The sequence below is a fragment of the Haliaeetus albicilla genome, chromosome 4, assembly GCF_947461875.1.
Source record: "Haliaeetus albicilla chromosome 4, bHalAlb1.1, whole genome shotgun sequence".
NCBI lineage: Eukaryota > Metazoa > Chordata > Aves > Accipitriformes > Accipitridae > Haliaeetus > Haliaeetus albicilla.
The window spans coordinates 22,539,523-22,558,721 of record NC_091486.1 but is presented as its reverse complement, the minus strand read 5'-3'; the positions used below and the strand labels follow the sequence as shown (position 1 = coordinate 22,558,721).

General features: G+C 41.4%; 1 protein-coding gene across 2 annotated transcripts in view; it reads right to left on the bottom strand.

Annotated features, from left to right (window-relative positions):
* CERS6 (ceramide synthase 6) overlaps positions 1–19,199 on the bottom strand; it is a 134,880-nt gene that overhangs the window by 68,654 nt on the left and 47,027 nt on the right. The gene's annotated exons all lie outside the window — the stretch shown is intronic.

Here is a 19,199-nt window from a genome sequence, read left to right as displayed (position 1 = left end):
TGCAGTTTTCCCTTTCTTCTATTTCTTCTGCAGGAAGACCGGCCAGCCGGGCTGTGAACACAGGCACTCCCGCAGAGCCCCCAGCTTAGCAGCACACCCCCGGCAGCGCACAGCCCTCCCCACTGTAAGCGCACACCCCTTACGGCTCCGATGTCAAACCAGTGCCTGCTGCCCAGCAATGGCAGGCAAGGATCCAAAGTTATCCAACTGACTTTTGACAAGCAAACATGAAACATAATAAACGCACAAAGTTAAAAATGTAACAGCTATTTTGCTTCCAGAATTGTAGCTGTTATTTACAGAGATGCTTTTGCCACTGATTTGCTACAGTCAGGGCCACAAACAGCAATGTAAGAATGCCACACTTCGAAACAGTTGACATTAAACTCCCCCTCATATTTAGCAACTAGCCATAAGCTCACCACATTGCCTGCAAAGAAACTGGCTTTCCGGCTCTGAAAACTATTTTCAGAGAAACTGCAGTCTCCTGAAGTTTTTCCTATGGAAATTCACTTCAGAAGAATTTCAGATTTGGTGTTCCCAGTCACCCTCTGGTCAACTCCTGGCAGCAGCTGACAGACTTCTAGGCTCGGGCTTTGGGCTGAAAGCTAAACCGAGCCTAACGCAAACTCCACAGATGCAGGCCTTGGTTCTAGAGACGAGAAGGCTTGAACTGCCATCATGCAGCTTGTTCTCCATTTTAATCCCCACCATCTGACTGAACTGGGCAAGCACATAGCTGAGCTACTGCAATTGTTAGCTGAGGCTGAAAACTATTTTTGCTGCAATGATTTCCTGTGGCTGTGAAGAGTATGTTCACTGTGAGAGTGCTCAAAGGAGCATTTCTGAGGCCAAGTTTAAACAATACTGAATGTTTAATTCTTTTCAATGGGAAGCATTGCTAAGTTCCCCACATGCCCACTGTGACTTAAAGCAGTCCATGTTTTATCCTCACACTGCATTTTTCTGCTCCCCAAACACAGTATCAGAGCCTTCACCTTTGATTCACTCAAGGCAACTTAATCCAATTAATGCTGTTCCTGACATAGCCAGAGGTATGCATTCCTCCTAGATGGTTATGTCTAAGGAGAGATCCCAAACCAATGGACTCTGAACATTTGGATCAACTTAGTAGTTGTGACATTGTCTACCAACCTATTATAGCTCCCATTTTAGGGCAAAGACAAAAACAAACACCAAGAAACAAACAGCAGCTCTTGTCCCCTAAACCAACAAAAAATCCCCACAAAGATAGTAAAAATACAAGACAGAGCACAGAAAAATAACACTTAATCCATCCAAAGCCTGGGAGGACTACTAGCACCTCAAACATTTAATGGTCTCACAAATTCAAACTTAAGACCTTTTGTATTGTACCACAAGTGTTGATCTTACAGTATTAAGACTTCAATCTTACAGTTGTTAAGTTGCACAAAACTGTGCTTTTATATCAGGCACATGATAATTCAGGTGTTACTGTGTTTCACTCTGAGCAATCTTTTTAGATGGTTTGTCTTCCCTGATCAAAGCCCTAACACACATTGGCAGTGAGCAATGCTATCTCACAGGATTGTTAGGGAATCGTGGTGGATGACTATTAATACTTCACAGCCTGTGTCACTATCTAGAAGAGTAAAGCAACAAATTGCCACCTTCTTTTGAGACATTAGCTTTTTAAGGTATTTGGAAAATCAGAGTTCCAACTCTTTTCCAAGCAGAACTCAAAATAAGACAGGGTGAAGGTGGCACACTCTCAGCATTCAGCCTGGTACACATGGACATAAGTTTTCATTTGCAAATTTTCAGAGATCCTCTAAAGAATTTCTATTCTAAGTTCCAATCTCACAACTTCCTTCACGTAATAAAGCTCTTTTAAAATAAAATAAGAGCTTTATTAAATCCTACATCTGTATGTGTGTAGATCATGACAGACCTATACACTGAAAACCCAAACACAGAGCAGATGAGAAGCACGATTAGTGCGTATGACAGCCCCATGGCATACCTTTCATTGGTTCAGAAACCAAATAGAAGTGCAGCTCTGCTTCAGTCTGTACCCTCCACTAAATCTTTACTTACCTTCATTCCTGATAACTAGTCTCATACAAAGCTGCAAGTGTGACAATACGGTTGACAGCAGTAGCCCCACTGCTCGAATTTGCTGCCTCCCAAGATTTCTGTAACGATAATTTGCTGCATTTCTGCAAAGCCTGGCAGATGCAAGTGGATATAAAGAATGTTAATTTAAATAAGTAAATAAATACAAAATCTTCTTGCCCTTTTTGGTGTGCTACTGCTGTTGAGTTAGACTGGAGCAACCATGCAAATAGTAAATAGCTCCTGCACTATGGTTAAGCAGAAGTTATTTGAGGAAGGAGACTGTTATGCACAGCTCACTAAGATGTGCAAAACAGCAGGTATGATAAAATGAGAAATCTTTATTGCTTTCCTCTTCAATTTTCTGGCTTAAGATTTGACTGTCATCTGATTTTCCTCTTGGCTGCAGTTTGAATCAGTTATTTAATATTTAATGTTACAGTGCCACTTGAGACCAGTCCTGTCCTAAATCTGTATGCTCAAAATGCAGCTCTGAAAGTCTTAAGAGCAAAATTTAGTAGTACAGAAAAAAGGAAAGGAAACACAGTACTAAATTTTGAAGTGATGCAGTATTATAAATAATAAAGCATGTTTATATAATTAGATCAGAAAAGATGCATAATACAATAGGTGTTTTGGTAATTCCTTCTAGGTTACATAGCTTCTGTTTTATGGTTATACAACTGTTCTCTTCTGAGTGCTTCAAGGACTACATAAAATAAAGCTCTGATAAGACCTCAGAGCATTGCCAAATTTTGCCCTACGAAGAGGTACTACTATCTGGAAAGCTCATGGGAAGAGCACACAGAAAAAACAGATGTCACTGCCATGCACCCTCCCCTGTGGTCTGATCAACAGAACTGGTTTCTCATTAGTGATGTTCAATGCACACAGCTGACAAGTTTTGGAGAGAAAAACTGACCCAAAGCCTTTCCAACCTGGACCTCTAGTCTCCATTCTTACTAGTGATCTGACAAGTCACCTGTTTCCAAACACAGTCTTTCAGCTCCCCTGTGGATATCACAACAGCCACTCGCTGTCCCACTCTTTTACAGCTCTAGAGGAACAAAAACTTAAAATCTTCCAGATGGCATTTGCTTTTCACCTAGCAATGCTGTCCTAGCCATGATGGCCAACATATATGCATAAGGCAACTTTTGTGACAGGTAATTATCTTCTTAGACCAACTTGTATTAGCTGTTTCCATTTTTTTCTCGTGCTGAATGTTACTTTCCGGTAGCATTAAGTTATCTGCCTTAGATTGGTTTTTGGCATGCTAAAGCAGATGCTGGTCCCTTACAGGTATTGATCTTTCCAGAAGTAGGCTAGGTGTTAGGGTTGTTTCTCCTTTTCCCTGAAGAAACTGCCCAGCTGTGTAGCATACTTCAATCTGTGCTGCACACACCGAGTTTGTGCACAGCAACCACACACACTCTCTTGATATTACACGGTTATAGATCAGTCTTCTGAGGCTGGTTTGCTGTTTCTTCACATTCTGTACTTCTATTTCAGATGATAAACCTCACCATCTTCTATGCAGGAGTTGCAGTGCTGTCATACTTGAGATAGGAGGATAAGCAAAGTTTGTAGCAGTACATTCAAACCTCGCCTTGTCCTTAATTTTATTTTCCCTTTTGCATCCTGAAGAAGTACATTTACTTAGTAATTTATGTTCTTGCCCTTTCCCTACCTCCCGGTCATTGTTTGTTGCATCACTGAAACTTTAGAAAAACCGCTACAAGATGCTGATTACAATGAAGGCTGGTTTTTGGTGTGTGTTTTATTTTTAAAGAATTAATATATTATCCTTCAGTATTCCAAGCACACTACAAAGAAACAGGGACAGGAAATTTTTGTACTATTTTTCATGCAAAAGTGCTGTTATCAGAGCAGGAAGAATAAAACTAAAGAAGCCAGAAACCCAAATTTACCAACAAGCACCATCTAACCAAACTATACTCATTAGTCCGAAAATATTTAAATAACTAACCATAAGGGATAGCATTAAATATTTCAAAGCACAGATTCTGCAGCATCTTATACTGACTATTTCCTGTCTGATAGTCACAATTTCAACCTGTTTCAGGGCCTGGTCCTAGAAGATTTAACCTGCAAGTAACCAGGACTACATAAGCTGATGCATTACTTGACTCCCCTAGAGAAATCCATGACAAAATTTAACTTTCCCATACTCATGTTTTTTTCATCTGCCAGTTTCTTGAACGTCAGGGAAGTGAAAAACAAAACATCCCCAAAAGAGCAAATGCTGGTCACCAGTCAATACAAACAGAAGGGCCTGTGACACTATGATATCAGTAAAACAGAATGAGTGGAATTACATGGATGTATGTGAAGTGCAAAATGTGTAGCGTACAGATGAAGTTACCAGAAAGGTCTCCATTGTAGCCTGGGTTCTGTATTCTGCCACAGCAAGTCTGTGTATACCCACCCTGGTGAGATACCAAAGAAGACAGAGGCTATATTGAACAATGGGTTAAATGTATTGGGTTTGTGTGGCAAGGTTTTGGTAGCGGGGGGGTTACAGGGGTGGCTTCCGTAAGAAGCTGCTGGAAGCTTCCCCTATGTCCGATAAAGCCAATACCAGCCGGCTCTAAGACGGCCAAGGCCAAGCCCATCAGCAATAGTGGTAACACCTCTCAGATAACATATTTAAGAAGGGAAAAAAAGTTGCAGAGGGACAGAAACAGCAGCTGGTAGAGAGGAGTGAGAATATGTGAGAGGAACAACTGTGCAGACCCCCAGGCCAGTGAAGAAGGAGGGGGCGGAGGTGCTCCAGGCGCCAGAGCAGAGATTCCCCTGCAGCCCGTGGGGAAGACCCTGGTGAGGCAGGCTGTCCCCCTGCGGCCCAGGGAGGTCCACGGTGGAGCAGATATCCACCTGCAGCCCGGGGAGGACCCCACACCGGAGCAGGCAGGTTTCCGAAGGAGGCTGTGACCCCGTGGGAAGCCCGCGCTGGAGCAGGCTCCTGGCAGGACCTGCAGATCTGTGGAGAGAGGAGCCCACGGAGCAGGTTTTCTGGCAGGACTTATGACCCCATGGGGGACCCACGCTGGAGCAGTGTGCTCCTGAAGGACTGCAGCCTGTGGAAGGGACCCACACTGGAGCAGTTCATGAAGAACTGCAGTCCGTGGGAAGGACACACATTGGAGAAGTTCGTGGAGGACTGTCTCCCATGGGAGGGACCCCACGCTGGAGCAGGGGAAGAGTGTGATGAGTCCTGCCCCTGAAGAGGATGAAGCGGCAGAGACAATGTGTGATGAACTGACCATAACCCTGATTCCCTGTCCCCCTGCGCCGCTGGTGGGGCTAGGTAGAGAATGTGGGAGTGAAGCTGTGCCCGGGAAGAAGGGAGTAGTGGAGCGAAGGTGTTCTGAGATTTGGTTTTATTTCTCATTACCTTACTCTGGTTGATTGGCAACAAATTAAGTTAATTTTCCCTAAGTTGAGTCTGTTTTGCCTGTGACGGTAACTGGTTGAGTGATCTCTCCCTGTCCCACAAGCCCTTTGTTGTATTTTCTCTCCCCTGTCCAGCTGAGGAGGGGGGAGTGATAGAACGGCTTTGGTGGGCACCTGGTGTCCAGCCAGGGTTAACCCCCCCCAGTTACCATATGCCTATGGCTACACTAACAACTACCATAGCATCATCCCGAAAAGCATTAGGGGAGCTAGCGAGTTTCTCACCTCCACCAGCACTGCGTGCGTGTTCTTGCTGAGGCCACTGCCAACATCTGTTCAGCCACAGGCCAGCGCTTCCCTCTTTTGAGCCTAGCAATACTCCAGTGATGCCTGCCTTGCTGTCCTGGACATACATATTATGTTATGCCTAAATATCACAAAAACTATTCTGCCAATCAAAAATCTGTTTCCATGTAGGTACAGGGGAAATCTTTCCACAAAAGCATTTTGATAGACAGCCATACAAATACAGTATTATGCAGGCATCATCTTGACCCAGGTTAGTTTACAGCTTTCAGCTCTCAGCAAAGAACATGAAGGAGGAAAAAAAAATAATCAGAACAGCATATGACAAGCTGCCACATCAGCTTACAAAATATTTACATCTGAAGAAAACACTCAGTTCGGCTTTCTCTAAAGAGCATGAAAGTACATTATCGGACAACTTACTAATGCAGAAACCAATGTAGTTAAATGCCTGTAAGGGAAAAATATTAAACAATGTGGAAGGTAATTCTCCTCTAACTCTGTGTCTCCATGAACAGACACACAGAGTCGATGTACCTATAAAATGAAAGGTAATGAAATGTAACATAAAACTGTGTAACAACATAAATACAAGGGAGGAGAGAGGACTAAGGACTTGCATGCCAATTCATTCATTGCCGTGTATAAAATAAAACCTTAGTACCACTACCCTTCCGTGAGTCAGGTATTTTGATACAAGTTGATTGTGACTAGCAACTTGTAGAGAACAAGTCATACTCAAATCTCTTTCTTTTGGTAGAGACTGAAATAGGCAAAGATACCAAATAGTTTTGACTACTAAGTCTGTGTAGTTTGCAGCCTCCTGTGGAAGAGAACAACCTGCTACAAAAGGTATCCCTGGGGAGCTCCTATTGGACCAAATCTGTATGGATTCAGTGTGAATTTGGCAAACACCATTTGCTAGTGGTACATATGCAAAACAGCTAACAACTTTGAAGACAGCAGCAATGGGAATAAGAAGGGTATCATTCTAAATTAGCATTTTGTTCACATTTGTCTTTCTTTTTTAAATGAAAATAAGAGTAGAACTTGGTGGATATCTGCATTTACTGAAGAATCAAAAATTTGCATCCACGTAAGAATGGAGAGTTTATTCTGAATCTGACAGTATGTCTTCATGAATAAATACTTGCTTGCAATGCATTTCATAAAGTTATTACAGCCTAGGTAAACATTGCTTATGTTGCTTTCATACTGCAAACACATAACAGGTCAAACAAAAGCACACTTTGGATTGGTAACAAAATTAACATCTTAGAAAAAGAAAAGAGAACTTTGTAGGAAAAGACAAAGCAATAAGAAGGTAAAAAGTACAAGGCAAAAATCACACAAGTAACCACTAAGGCATATAAAGGAAGCAAACATCAAATCTACAGGATAAAAGCAATGAAAAGAACAGAATGTGTTGTGAAATGGAGGAAGAGAAAGTTTTTGCTGTCTTCCCCTTCTTCTGCTCAGCTTTTAAAACCAATATCACAGATGAAATAAAGAACTGACATTACAGATTTGAGAAGTAAATGCAACCTTCACTATTAATAGATAGTAACTATTTTACACTATTTGCTATTCTACTTGGACAAGAATGGTTTTATTATTGGAAAGTTGCATTTAAAAGAAATTTAAAAAGCCCTCAAATTTTGGCAGCAATAAAATATTTTTGACAAGAGAACAAGAGATATCAATACCTGAAATCTACTACTTAGGAGAGATCAGTATCACAGACAAACACACTAACAAATGGTAAAGAAGCAGCAGCCCAATGGCTCAAGTAGAACAAGAGAGATAAACTGGGAGAAAACCCTGTGCGGAATTCACAGAAGATCCTCCCCAAACCATCAAAAGTCAGTTTTTAAGCCCTGTGAATCCCATCTACTAAACATCAAAAGTAGTCTTGAAATCTGTAGCATCCCAGACTGAGCCCTTACTTTCTTGGCTGTATATTCCCTATGGCTCTTTTGAAAACATCCCAGCTGTGTCTCCATGTTCCTCCACTTTCAGGCCACCTGTCTGCAGTGTTTGGCAACTTCAATGCTTCATCTGCAGTGTTTGGCAACTCAACTTCAGCTGAGGCTGACCGAAGAAGGCAGTCAGTCTCTTCCATAATTAAGAACTAGACAATTCAAGGTGCGTGGAACATAAGAAAGCAGCAGCTACTGCAGTCTTTGCAGTTTTCCTTTAGTTGTCTTTAATTGTTATATTGTGACTGTAATTTTGAACTACTGTTCACATTAACTAGAACTTAGAGAAGAATTATTTAATTTCCATAACATAAAATAACGATGAGCACACAGAAACCGCAAGAGAATAGAAACCTAGTTAATTTATTCTAACCTTGCTTAATGTGCAATGATAAAGGTAAGTGATCGTGTCTTTGCAGGACCAGCACATGAGTTAATTTAAATTTATTAATTGTGTTAAAAACTGTGTCACAGAAGGCAGTAAGGGCAGGGAATTCAAAGTTTTAAGTAATCCAATTTGACGGAAGAGGGGAATTTCCTAAGATACAAAATGAAAAGTGCTTACAGCACAGTCTAAAGATATGGTGAACACAGTCTGAGGATGCAGCATGGACATCTTTGCCTGTCTGCTCCAGCAGAACAGCATGGGAAGAGGGCTGGCGATTCCTGACAACCAATGTTTTCATTTCCCCCAATCCCATGTTTGGGCACAGAGATGTCCTGAGGCCCAGCTTAAAAAGAGGAAACAGATCATAGACCAGATTCACAGGTAAGCATGGCAGATAAGGTAGGAAAGGAATCACGAGGGAAACCACCAACCTTGCCCAATTCTGCAGTCTGTTTCATACCAGTCTCAAACTAACTGGAGTAAGTCTCTTGAGCAGCATACTACAGAGTTGCAAGACGTCTACTCCCACCTTCCCCTTCACCAGACAGTTCAGCTTTCTGAATGCAGTGGCATAGCAGGGCAAAAAGAACAGAGCCAGACCCAGTATTTTACTATTCAAAATTGAGAAATAATGATAGGAAGACTTCGATAAAGGGTGTAAACACAGCCACAGAAGCCGCTGTTGAGCAGAAAAGCATGCATTCTCTCAGCCAGTGTTAATCTAAGCACTCGTATAGAGCTGGCAGCAGGAAGAGATGCACTTAGAGCACTGTATGGCACACCATGCTGTGCTCCACCACACCATGTCCTCCCACCCAGCCACATCAGAAGGGGCCAGGTGGCTGCAGCAATTTCCCCCCCTTCTCCCCTCTGCCACACCAAAAGCTGAGTTTTCACATTGGATGCAAGTACTGCCCATGTCTCCCTGGTTTCCCTTCTGTTACTCAGATGCATGCATACACCACACAACCACAAGCAACAGTACTCCAGCATGCTTATGTGACCACCTTGTGACCCACAACAGGAAAATCTGACTGACAAGCATCCCATGTTTTTATGCAGGGTGACCTTTAAGCCCCGTAAGTATAGTGTGCTGCCTTATGAAACCACTGTACAGCCAGCTGTTTGGCACAGGGCAAGGCAAGTGGGAGGGCAAGGACGCAGAGGCCAGGGAGGTGGCCTCTACTGTTCACTAGAGCTTCAACAGTAGCCTGTGCTGCTGAACTACAGCCTGAGCCAGCCTGTGCAAGTACGCCACAGAACAAAAGTACATAATAAAGTCATAAAAGGGTGTATAATTAAGTTGCTTATCCAGCCTGGACACCAAAGAAATGTGAATAGTCCAGAGCCTAATACAGAAGCTCCAAAAGGCAAAGCTGAAGGCATAAACCTACAGCAAACCACACTGTAACAGCTGGGTGTCATTGCCCAGACTCTGCCTTTGGAAGTGCAAGTTCTGAGCAAGCTGTGCGTTGGAGAGGAGGTATGTTCAAGATGTCTCATCCTGATTCATCAGAGAGCAAGTGTTAGGGCAGAATTAAAATTGCTGTCAGTGACTGCACTGTGTTCTCACAACTTTAAAACTAGGACAGCTTGCCAGCCATTAACTTATTCATGTGTCCAGGGACTCAGGCTACAAATTACATTTTATGTAACTCAAGGCAACCAGTACTGTCTTACTCTCTTTCTCTTGGAGCAGGGAAGCCATCAGTGAACCAGCTCTGAATGACAACATACAAAAAACCACATTTACACTAAATAAAAAGCTTTATCAATACTCTTCTGCACTGACTTCACATGTGGCTTAGAGAGAAATATAAATTCATCTCAGCCTACCCTGGTATCAGACAAAGGAATCAGTAATGTACAAAGCTATTGAGTGCTAGTCTCAAGGAGCAACATCTCACCCTGATGTATAACAGAGCAGGATTTCTGTCTTAGCTTTATATACCCAAACATGACTCCAGGCCTTTTTGCACAGCACTAGTTTCCCTGACATGAGTCTCAGTATAAATGCCTCATTCTCTTTTACCTTCTGTTGAGGCCTTGCATTCAAGCACATCTCTCTTCCTTTTCTGTGATGTTATTAGATATAACACTCTTAAGAGAATAATAGGTCCTTGAATGTATCAATCCCAGAGTCTAGATGTAAGTCTTACAGTACTGTGACAAAAATCGCAGTATTTTACATGCTTACTATAGATAACGACTGCCAGACTCTCTTTGCTACTCTCTACACTTTAGTTGCCACTTGCTAGATGACTTCAATTAGAGCCTCCTTTTTGGCATCCGTGACTCATCTCAACTTCCCTACTACCTGCAGCTATAATAAACTCTTGTTGCACTCAGTGAAGGTCACATCATCCCTCTTCTGGAACAATTTCACAGACTCCAACGCCCTCCACATCTCATTGAAAACCTATGTCCTCCCTCGCCAAGCCGTCTCACAAATCTGACTCTGCCAACACCTGAGCCTCTACTCCCTGCTACGCCCTTCGTGCCACAAACGCTGTTTGGTCACATGGCTCTTCTCTTCCTTACCTCTGTACTCCAGTTTCAGCATGCATGATACTTTACAAAGACTTAAGATTAGTCTTCATAAGTTTTCTAAGCAAACTATGGATACAGTCTATTTATCAGCACAATACTAAATACTCTGGTTGCCCAAGTAAATAAAATAATCTGTTTAATTACAAATTACTGCTGAATTATTGCCTCAGGAGAGCAATGAATTCCATGACAGAAACATGAAATCCTGTTTAATTTCTCAGAGTGTGAAAAACTATTCAATTTTCACTATTCAATTTTGAATATGCTCCTTTTCTTTTTCATTTGATACCTGCTGGTTCTTGCACAATGAGATAGGCAGTTGCTGTATTCCATTTATTTTCTTTATACAAGTCATCATTTCCATATGCTTTTATCTTGTACTAAGGTGACCCTCTCTCTTCTTCTGTTGTGCTTCTGATCTCCTGCACAATCCCTGTAGCATCTACAGTCACAGTGCTGCTATTTGCATCTGCAAAGTACCATACTCTCACATTACATTTAATGACAATTTTAATTCAAAATGGCAATGGAACAGTTTGTTCTGCTCACACCAGCCTAGCAGCACAATGGGAAATAGTGACAGGCAACCCAGCTCTATAGGTTTCACCAGTAACAGTTCTATTCCCTTCAAAGACAGTTTTGCCTGAGTAGTGTAAGAGCTAGCCTTTGTTGTTCCACCTTGCCTTACACTAACACCATCATTAAATCTGTATCACCTGATGTATGAAACCTTATCTAGACATTTCACAGAGTTCACAGTTGCAAGAGACCCAACTAGTTTGGATGGGCTCATATCCACAGTGCTCCGGGCTGGAACGCTGGACGGCATGTGCCCAGGATCTAACTTCACATTCACATGAAATACAGCTCAAATACCATGAGGATTTGTGGGTTTGTGGTTATTTTTGTGCCCGCCCCCCCCCCCCCCTTTCTTTTCTTCCATCCCTGCAAGAAGGATCCAGATTTCTGAAATACTAAGACTGTTGTATTGCACTTTGCCAGAATAGTGTTTTTATAGCCTGACACCAAGCATGTGCTGCTTGCCCTATGGCACAATGTAGAGGCACTAGCCCTGCTTGGATAACAAGACTATGCCAGCTGGAAGAGTCAGATGTGGCAAATTTTATACCCATATCATCTGTCTGGAGGAAACCGTGGAGTGAATTATCTTTTCAATGAATTATCCTTTCAATAGTGCCTGCATTCCCTTTTGGCAAGAGGTAGCAGCATCACCACAGAAGGAGTCCAGTAGCAAATCAGTATTCATGATGTGCAGCCCATGGGAGATGTGACCACCTGAGGCAAAATGGAGTGAAGGCACACCCTTATTTTCCAGCTTTCATTCCATTGTGAAGGCAAAGGTGACTTTTTTAGACACTATTTTGTTTCAAGTAAATGAGAGCCGAGATCTTCAAGCTGCTCTTTTTAGAGACACGCTTAACATAATGAAAACAGTAATAGAACCTCACAAGTTTGATAATACCAAGAATCCATTTTTGTTATTAGTTGTTGTCTCTCTAGCATTTCTACTGTAGAAACACACAGCAGGTTTATGACTCCCTTCTTTTAGTGGTTAAAAACCAAATCAAACAGGAACACACTTCTTGCTTTACAAGCAATTTATGGCTATTTAAGAGCCACCAATTTACTTTCACCAGCATTTTTATGACATACTTCTATCAGGATTCATTGACATGAATTTCCCCTATCTTTTAATGGAAAGATACACATTACTTAGTTACATGACATTAAGTAAAGAAAAAATAAATAAATAAGTAATCAATACAGACTTTCAGAAAACACCACTGAAGTGGTCTTTCCCTCTGATGAAGGCTGTCAGACTCAACCTTTATTCGTTTTTCAAGTGCAACTAGTACAAACCAACAAGGACTTCACGTGAAAAAAAAAAAAAATCAAAACTGTCGACAGGGCTCTGTATGTGTTATAATAAAAAATAAAATTGTTGGTTCCAACAACAAAAAAATCCTGCCAGCCATGAAGATTTATGCTAAGTGAGAGTAATTTCTCAGATAATTAATTTGAAAAGGGCACATTGTTTTACAAAGACAGATCACATAGCAGTTGCTCCTCTTTCCTTTTGATCTAATAAACTTGGCACAGCTGGAGCATACAGACAGCAGCAGCAAACAGTGACACAGAAAAACTTCTTCAAAGTGAAGTAGGATGCCTCAAAATTTATTTTGCAAAGGGCTACACTTTGCTGAGTGGATTTAAAGAAAAATCTGTGTTCACACCATTTAGCCTCAATCTGATGCTCCAGTAGGTTAAAAGAAGTTAGCTTGGGCAACTTAGCTTGACACTGGCACTCAGAGAAACTGGGTCAATCACAGCAGCTGACAGCTTCCCTGGCTTTCCCTTTACAGGTCTGTTTTAACATGGTGGTGTTTTGAGTTAGCAGCTTTGGGGAAACCACCTTGTTGCCTGACCTGAGCCAAGCAGTCTCTTGGCTATAAACCCAGCTATTGTGTTTGAAGGAATACTCCTCCTCTTATTCTTCCTGTCCAACTCCCTTTGTTTTAAGGCCATAGTGGGGAGAAAGGGAAAAAAAAAACCAACTACATCCAGACACAGAGAGGTGTACACAAATATACACTCCCTACTCCTCCATGATATCGCACAATACTGTGTTCTTCAGACACCACTAACAGGAATACAAAGTAGCTGCTCCAGTATCCTAACACTTTCTGAGAAACACCAATGAATATTTCACTCAAGGTCACAGAAAGCTAACTGAAATACTGAAAAGAAGTAAAGTTAAGGATCAGCAAGAAAAATATGCAAATGACTCACTTTTTTCACCTGTATAAACATTTATCAGTCCTATTAACTGTTTCAGTACAAAGTGTTCCAGAAGAAATAAATCAGTAATTAGAGGCTTCCAATACTATGCCTCATTGCAGATTTTGCTGCTATTTCACAGTGACTTCCAGAAATTTTGGATTGTCCTTGATGCTTTCTCTTTCAGGCGAGACTGCTGTCCTATGATCATATGTCAACAGAAGCACCTCTCCCAGAAGCACGCAGCCCACTGCAGGACATTACAAGAAGGAGCAGCAGAACTAAGTATCTGCCCAGTTTAAAAAAAAATAAAAAATCCAGAGTTATAATAGCAAGGAAAACATCTAACTTTTCATCAGCATACTAGTCCGGTGTGCAGTTTCCCTTTCACCAAGCAGGTGGTTGAGTTACCAGTGCTTTAGATTTCCTGAACAGACCGGAGCAGCAGGGGAGAGGTTATGCCTCATACCTGTGAGAGAGGGAGAAGGAGCAGCCATTCCTGCCCCATGGAAAACAGCAGAGGAAAACGAGGGAGATTTGGTAATTCTATGGCCATTGAACAGTAATTATCACACTCGCCCCAGAGCACATAGCATGGCATGACAGACCCATCCCCTTGTTCTCTTTTCTGGTTGTGAAACACTAGTTAGTCCTCAGTTGCATGTACCACTGAGGCAGCTGAAAACCTGTATTCACAAATCAGAATTAAATGGACCCATAATACCATTTACCACATATTTTTGCTTGCATCTCAAAGATCATTGTATTCAGCAGTGTTTTAGAAGCTGACTTAAGAGGGCCTGAGGCTATTAAAAATTCAGAGCTAGAAGCTTTTTGACGCCTATTTATTTTCTAGTGCTTTACTGCTACACACAAAGCACAGACTGATGAATTCTTTTATGCGCTTTGTTAAGATTTGTATCAGCACAGTTCAGAATTTCAACAACCAAGCAGCTGTCTCAATTTCTTTCCCTTGCATAGTTATTTTTCCAGTACAATTTTGTAGGAGAGAATTACTCTGCTAGTCGAGAAAAGCAATATGGCCAAGAAGTTGCAAACTGCCCATAAAATTTTCACACAAATGTACATGACGAGAAAAAAGTATTCTGTATATATCTGTCTCTATACACACACACGTGCACACACACATATATACAGCTATAGATAGATAAAATCTCCCCAAAAGCAACGTACATAAACACAGTTTCAATTCCTTAGGAAAAAGAGTATGTTCTGACTCAGAGATGAGACAGAGACTGTTCTGACCCCTACATCAAAACTAAAAGACACCCCACTTACAGATACTTTAGTATCCAAGCTTTTTCTGGAGAAGAATGAGGGGAAAAAAAATCTTTGGCCTTTCAGTCAGCACATTTCCATGTTTTCACATGCAGACTGTTGCATAAATGCAAAAAATTCTCTTGGCCATATGTTTCCGCCAGCCACTCCTTGGAAACCATGTAAATGTGTCTAATAAACAGCTTGTTTAAATGTACATAGCTCTAGGACAGACAAGTCATGAGCCTGATGACGTTCCCAAGTCCCAGGCTAATAACTTAGGGCATCATGGGTTCTCTCCCTTTGCTCCGGACAGCAAGGGAGGCCAGGATGCTTGCTCTTTCTATACTATTTATTCTTTGAGAAAAGCAAACATGCCTATGCACTGGTAGTGTGAGCAGCAGTGCAATACACTGAAACTGGGAAGAAACTGGAAGTGGTTTGGGAATCACTACTGCATTGGCCTTCTGACATGTCAGACATTAACAAAGACATTCCTGGATCCTATATTCTGTCTGGCAATCAGCAAAGTCCCCATTCATAGTCTTCCAAGAGTTACATCGTCCCAGGGGTCCGCAGCATACCTTGAAGCCCTTTCCCCAGTAGCTTATTCCATGCCTGGAATTCCCATTCCACTATATTCAGATGCAACATTCTTCATTAAGATGTTTTTGGGAACATATTTCTGGTCAGACACCTTTTTTTTTTTTTTAAAATACATTTCTGTGCTAGAACTATGTTCCAGCAGAGTTGTTAGACCAATTGATCCAATTTATACCACTATAAAAAGTCCTCTGCAGAAACAACTTTTAGCCTTGTAAAGTACTGCAGATACTCTCCATGAATAACACAGAAACCACATGAGCTTCAGAAAAGACTCAAGACAATCCACTTCCTTGTGTTTTCTCATGCGCTGCATACTCCAAGTGCAGAGCACAAGGTCCTTACCCTACTCTTGATCAGGAGAAAGCTTGTTTTTCCTTGATGTTAGGCAGTGCCATGGGGACAGAGAGAAAGGAATAAAAATCAACAGAAATGCATGGCAATAGAAAAGTCTACTTTGCTCAGTTCACCACTTTTTCTTCTCCTTTATGCAACTTTGATCTATCAAGTTGAGGAAAGAAGCAAAACTGCCTAAATTCCCACAAGAGAAAGAAAAGCTATGGACAGACTCTCCCCAGAAGCTAAAATAGCAAGCTAAGTGCCTGAGCATTACAATCTGAGGTTATACTAGGTGGATGCCTTTCCTAGTGACTACAAATACTCTGCTGTTAACTCCAAGTTTCATGTCAGAATCACCAAATCCTTAAGAAACAACCCATTGACTTGCTAGTAAAATAATCATCAGCACCCCATTTATTACTGTCTTTCTGACTAATACTGGATCATGAATCATCACCTCATGAAATTATCTACTTCATATTTCATATAGGTACTTATCACCATAGCATCTGAAATCTTAAGCAGGTACGTGATGCCACTAAAGTCTCACCATTAGCAGTCTCCACAGCTCAGACAATCAAATGGCGCCTTCTCTTTCAGATTGACACACAAAACTCTATGGGGTGATTGCTGGCTAAGGTCCCTGAAAAGTAATTTATTTTCGCCACAAGGCTGTGGCACAAACAGTGTCTATAGACAAGAGATTTTATTACTGTCTTTTTCTTCCTATAACCACCATCTGCTAATGCCCAGGACATCTGATGAAGGCTGGCAGCAAAGGAATTATTCCATTTTGGGGGGGGGGGGGAAGAAAAAAAAAGTGTACATTTTGGAGTTTCTCTGCACTCTGTTTAGGACCAGAATGGAAGTTGCTTGAAAAGAAACAGAAGGGAAGGGGTAGAGAAAGTGAGAAATCTGGGACAAGAAGAATCTGATCAAGTTACTGTTTTAGTCTGTTTGGGCCTGGATTTTGGGTGTCATTCATCCCAGCCAAGCATGTTTATCATTGAGTTTCACTCTCAGCCTTTGTCCTATTGAAGCTCCTCTACCTTAGATAGTACCCACACTACTCAATGGCAAGAAAGATAAGGCAGTCAAGAATGGTCTATGGCCCTTTTGGCACTGCTGCCTTCTCCTTTGCATCATGGAAAAGCCACTCTGGGCCCAAGGAACATTTTTTCTAGTAGTAAATTGAATTATCTCCATGTAAAAAGAGTCAGAGCTCTTTTTAAGCAGCTCCACATTTGCTGTGGGTTCTGTCACTTTTCTTCCCAAGTCACAGTCGATCAATGCAGTTGCCAGCAAAACTGAAGTCTTCTCTGGAAGGACAACAGCAGTTCAACAATTGAAGGTGTAGGTGGGGATCACTGTCATTTTGCTTGCTCTGTGCCTGCTTATTACATAAGGGCACATTTCGTTCTCTGTCAGGGTTACAAAACTCTCCACTGGTGCCCCAGTTACTGAAGACTTGGAGTGCTCCCCTTCCCATGACTGTCACGGGAACATGTGCTTTATGCAGCCTGGAGCTCCAAAGCAGCCACCAGACATGGACTCTTCATCCAAAAGCCACCTCATTAACTCAATAGCTGTGAAAAGGCTACAGAGCTCATACAGAAGGATTTCTTTGCTGAACTGAAGCACCTTGCTTAGTGCTCTGATGGATAATTTAACTAGACAACCGTTTAACACCCACACTGAGGGGAAAAAAGGGTATCCCTGGCTTCTCGGTGCTGTTCTGACTACCCGCCAACAACTCCATCCAGCACGTGTGACGGGACAGCTGGTGGCACACACTGCACCACTGGAAATGTTATCAAGGCAATGCACACACAGTCGGTTGGATAACACCACATTCTCACAGCAGCATGTATGTATAGAGATGGAGAGGCAACTCCCACTGCACCATCTGCAAACCACGAGCAGAGAGAACCTGAACTATCCACTTATTATTATTTAGGCCACCTTGCTTCTTTAGGACAAGTATTATCATTGCTATTAAGTACACATATTGTAGTAATGCCCAACGGCTCTCTCTAAATGAAGCTAGCACTTAATTCTGTCAGTGTTAAGTTAATGACATTCATTACAGCTTGACCTTACCTTCCAGTTTGCACTCATAGCTCTCATCTGCATGCTTTTTCCATAACGTATACAACAAAGGAGCAAGTTCAGCACCCATAACTTTCCTATCTGTGCCTGTATTTCATGGTATGTTTAAGTTTTTTCTACCTCTAGGTCAGCCCAAATGTGCTGGCACTAATGCAAAAGAGTGAAGTCTTTGATCCGACTTACAGAAGCAGCCAAATACACCACCCAAATACGCTAGCTCTAACAGTAATACAGTTTTAATTTTTCTCCAAGATTCCACAGCCATTCCTACAAGTTAAGCAGACAAATGTGTATGTACATTAACAGCCACAACCCTTGTAGAAAAATGGTTGTTGTTCACTGATCTCAAAAATTAGTAACTCTAAGACCACCAAATGCTGGCAACAGGATGACCAGGCTTATCCATAATCTCACCCTGCCTGGCTTTATTAAATATTATGTGGGGTGGATTTTAGCTGTAAATGCCAAGGAAAGGACTTAAGCACTCTGACAGTTAAGTTCCTCTGTTTATTAAAGGGCAATCATTTTCAGACAATTTATCGTTCTTCTAAAATAAAAAAAAGGACTCTTTGAGCTAGAGAGACAATATGCTTAACAGTAACTCTTCTAATTTCTCTCCTATTCAGTCCTTAGTTGAAAGTAAGTATCAGTTGCTACTCAAATAACATTTCATCTGTGGTTTGGCTTTAGAAAAAAATGCCTTAATACATTATTTATTCAGGACCATATTATGAATCTTCCTGTATGTCGCCACAGGAAACTAAGGTTCAAGGAAAATACTCAGGAAACCTATGAAAGGAAAAAGTATGAAATATATTTAGGAAATCTGCATGAATGATACAACAGTATATTCCACAAGTTGTTTTTTTTAAACACACACACTCCTCCCCTCTCACTCTGTCTGGTCTGCAGTGTTTTTGTGACTTCTTTACTTGCAATTTCTTAAAGAAATCATTTAAGAATTATCAGGAATAAAAACCAACCCCAAAACTTGGAAAACAATACTAACTAAGATTTGCTTTCTAGCTTAAATAGGCTTCCTCTGTTTCTGCTGACATTTCTACCTAACACTTCTTTACCAGCTAAGAAAAAGTATAATTAGAATTTTAAGCCAGCAATAACACAACTACTTGACCAACAGGGTATAATAAAGCCAATACTTGTTTATGGCCTCAGCAATATTTGCCAAGTCTCTTGATTTGAAGCATGTAAAATTTGCCTTAAATGCATAACCTTCCACATCAAAGGAACAACATCCAGCAGTGCTAGAGGGCTAAGTCTAGGAATTAATGAGTCTTTCAAATAAACTAGTGTTGTTCTTTGTATTTTGTTAT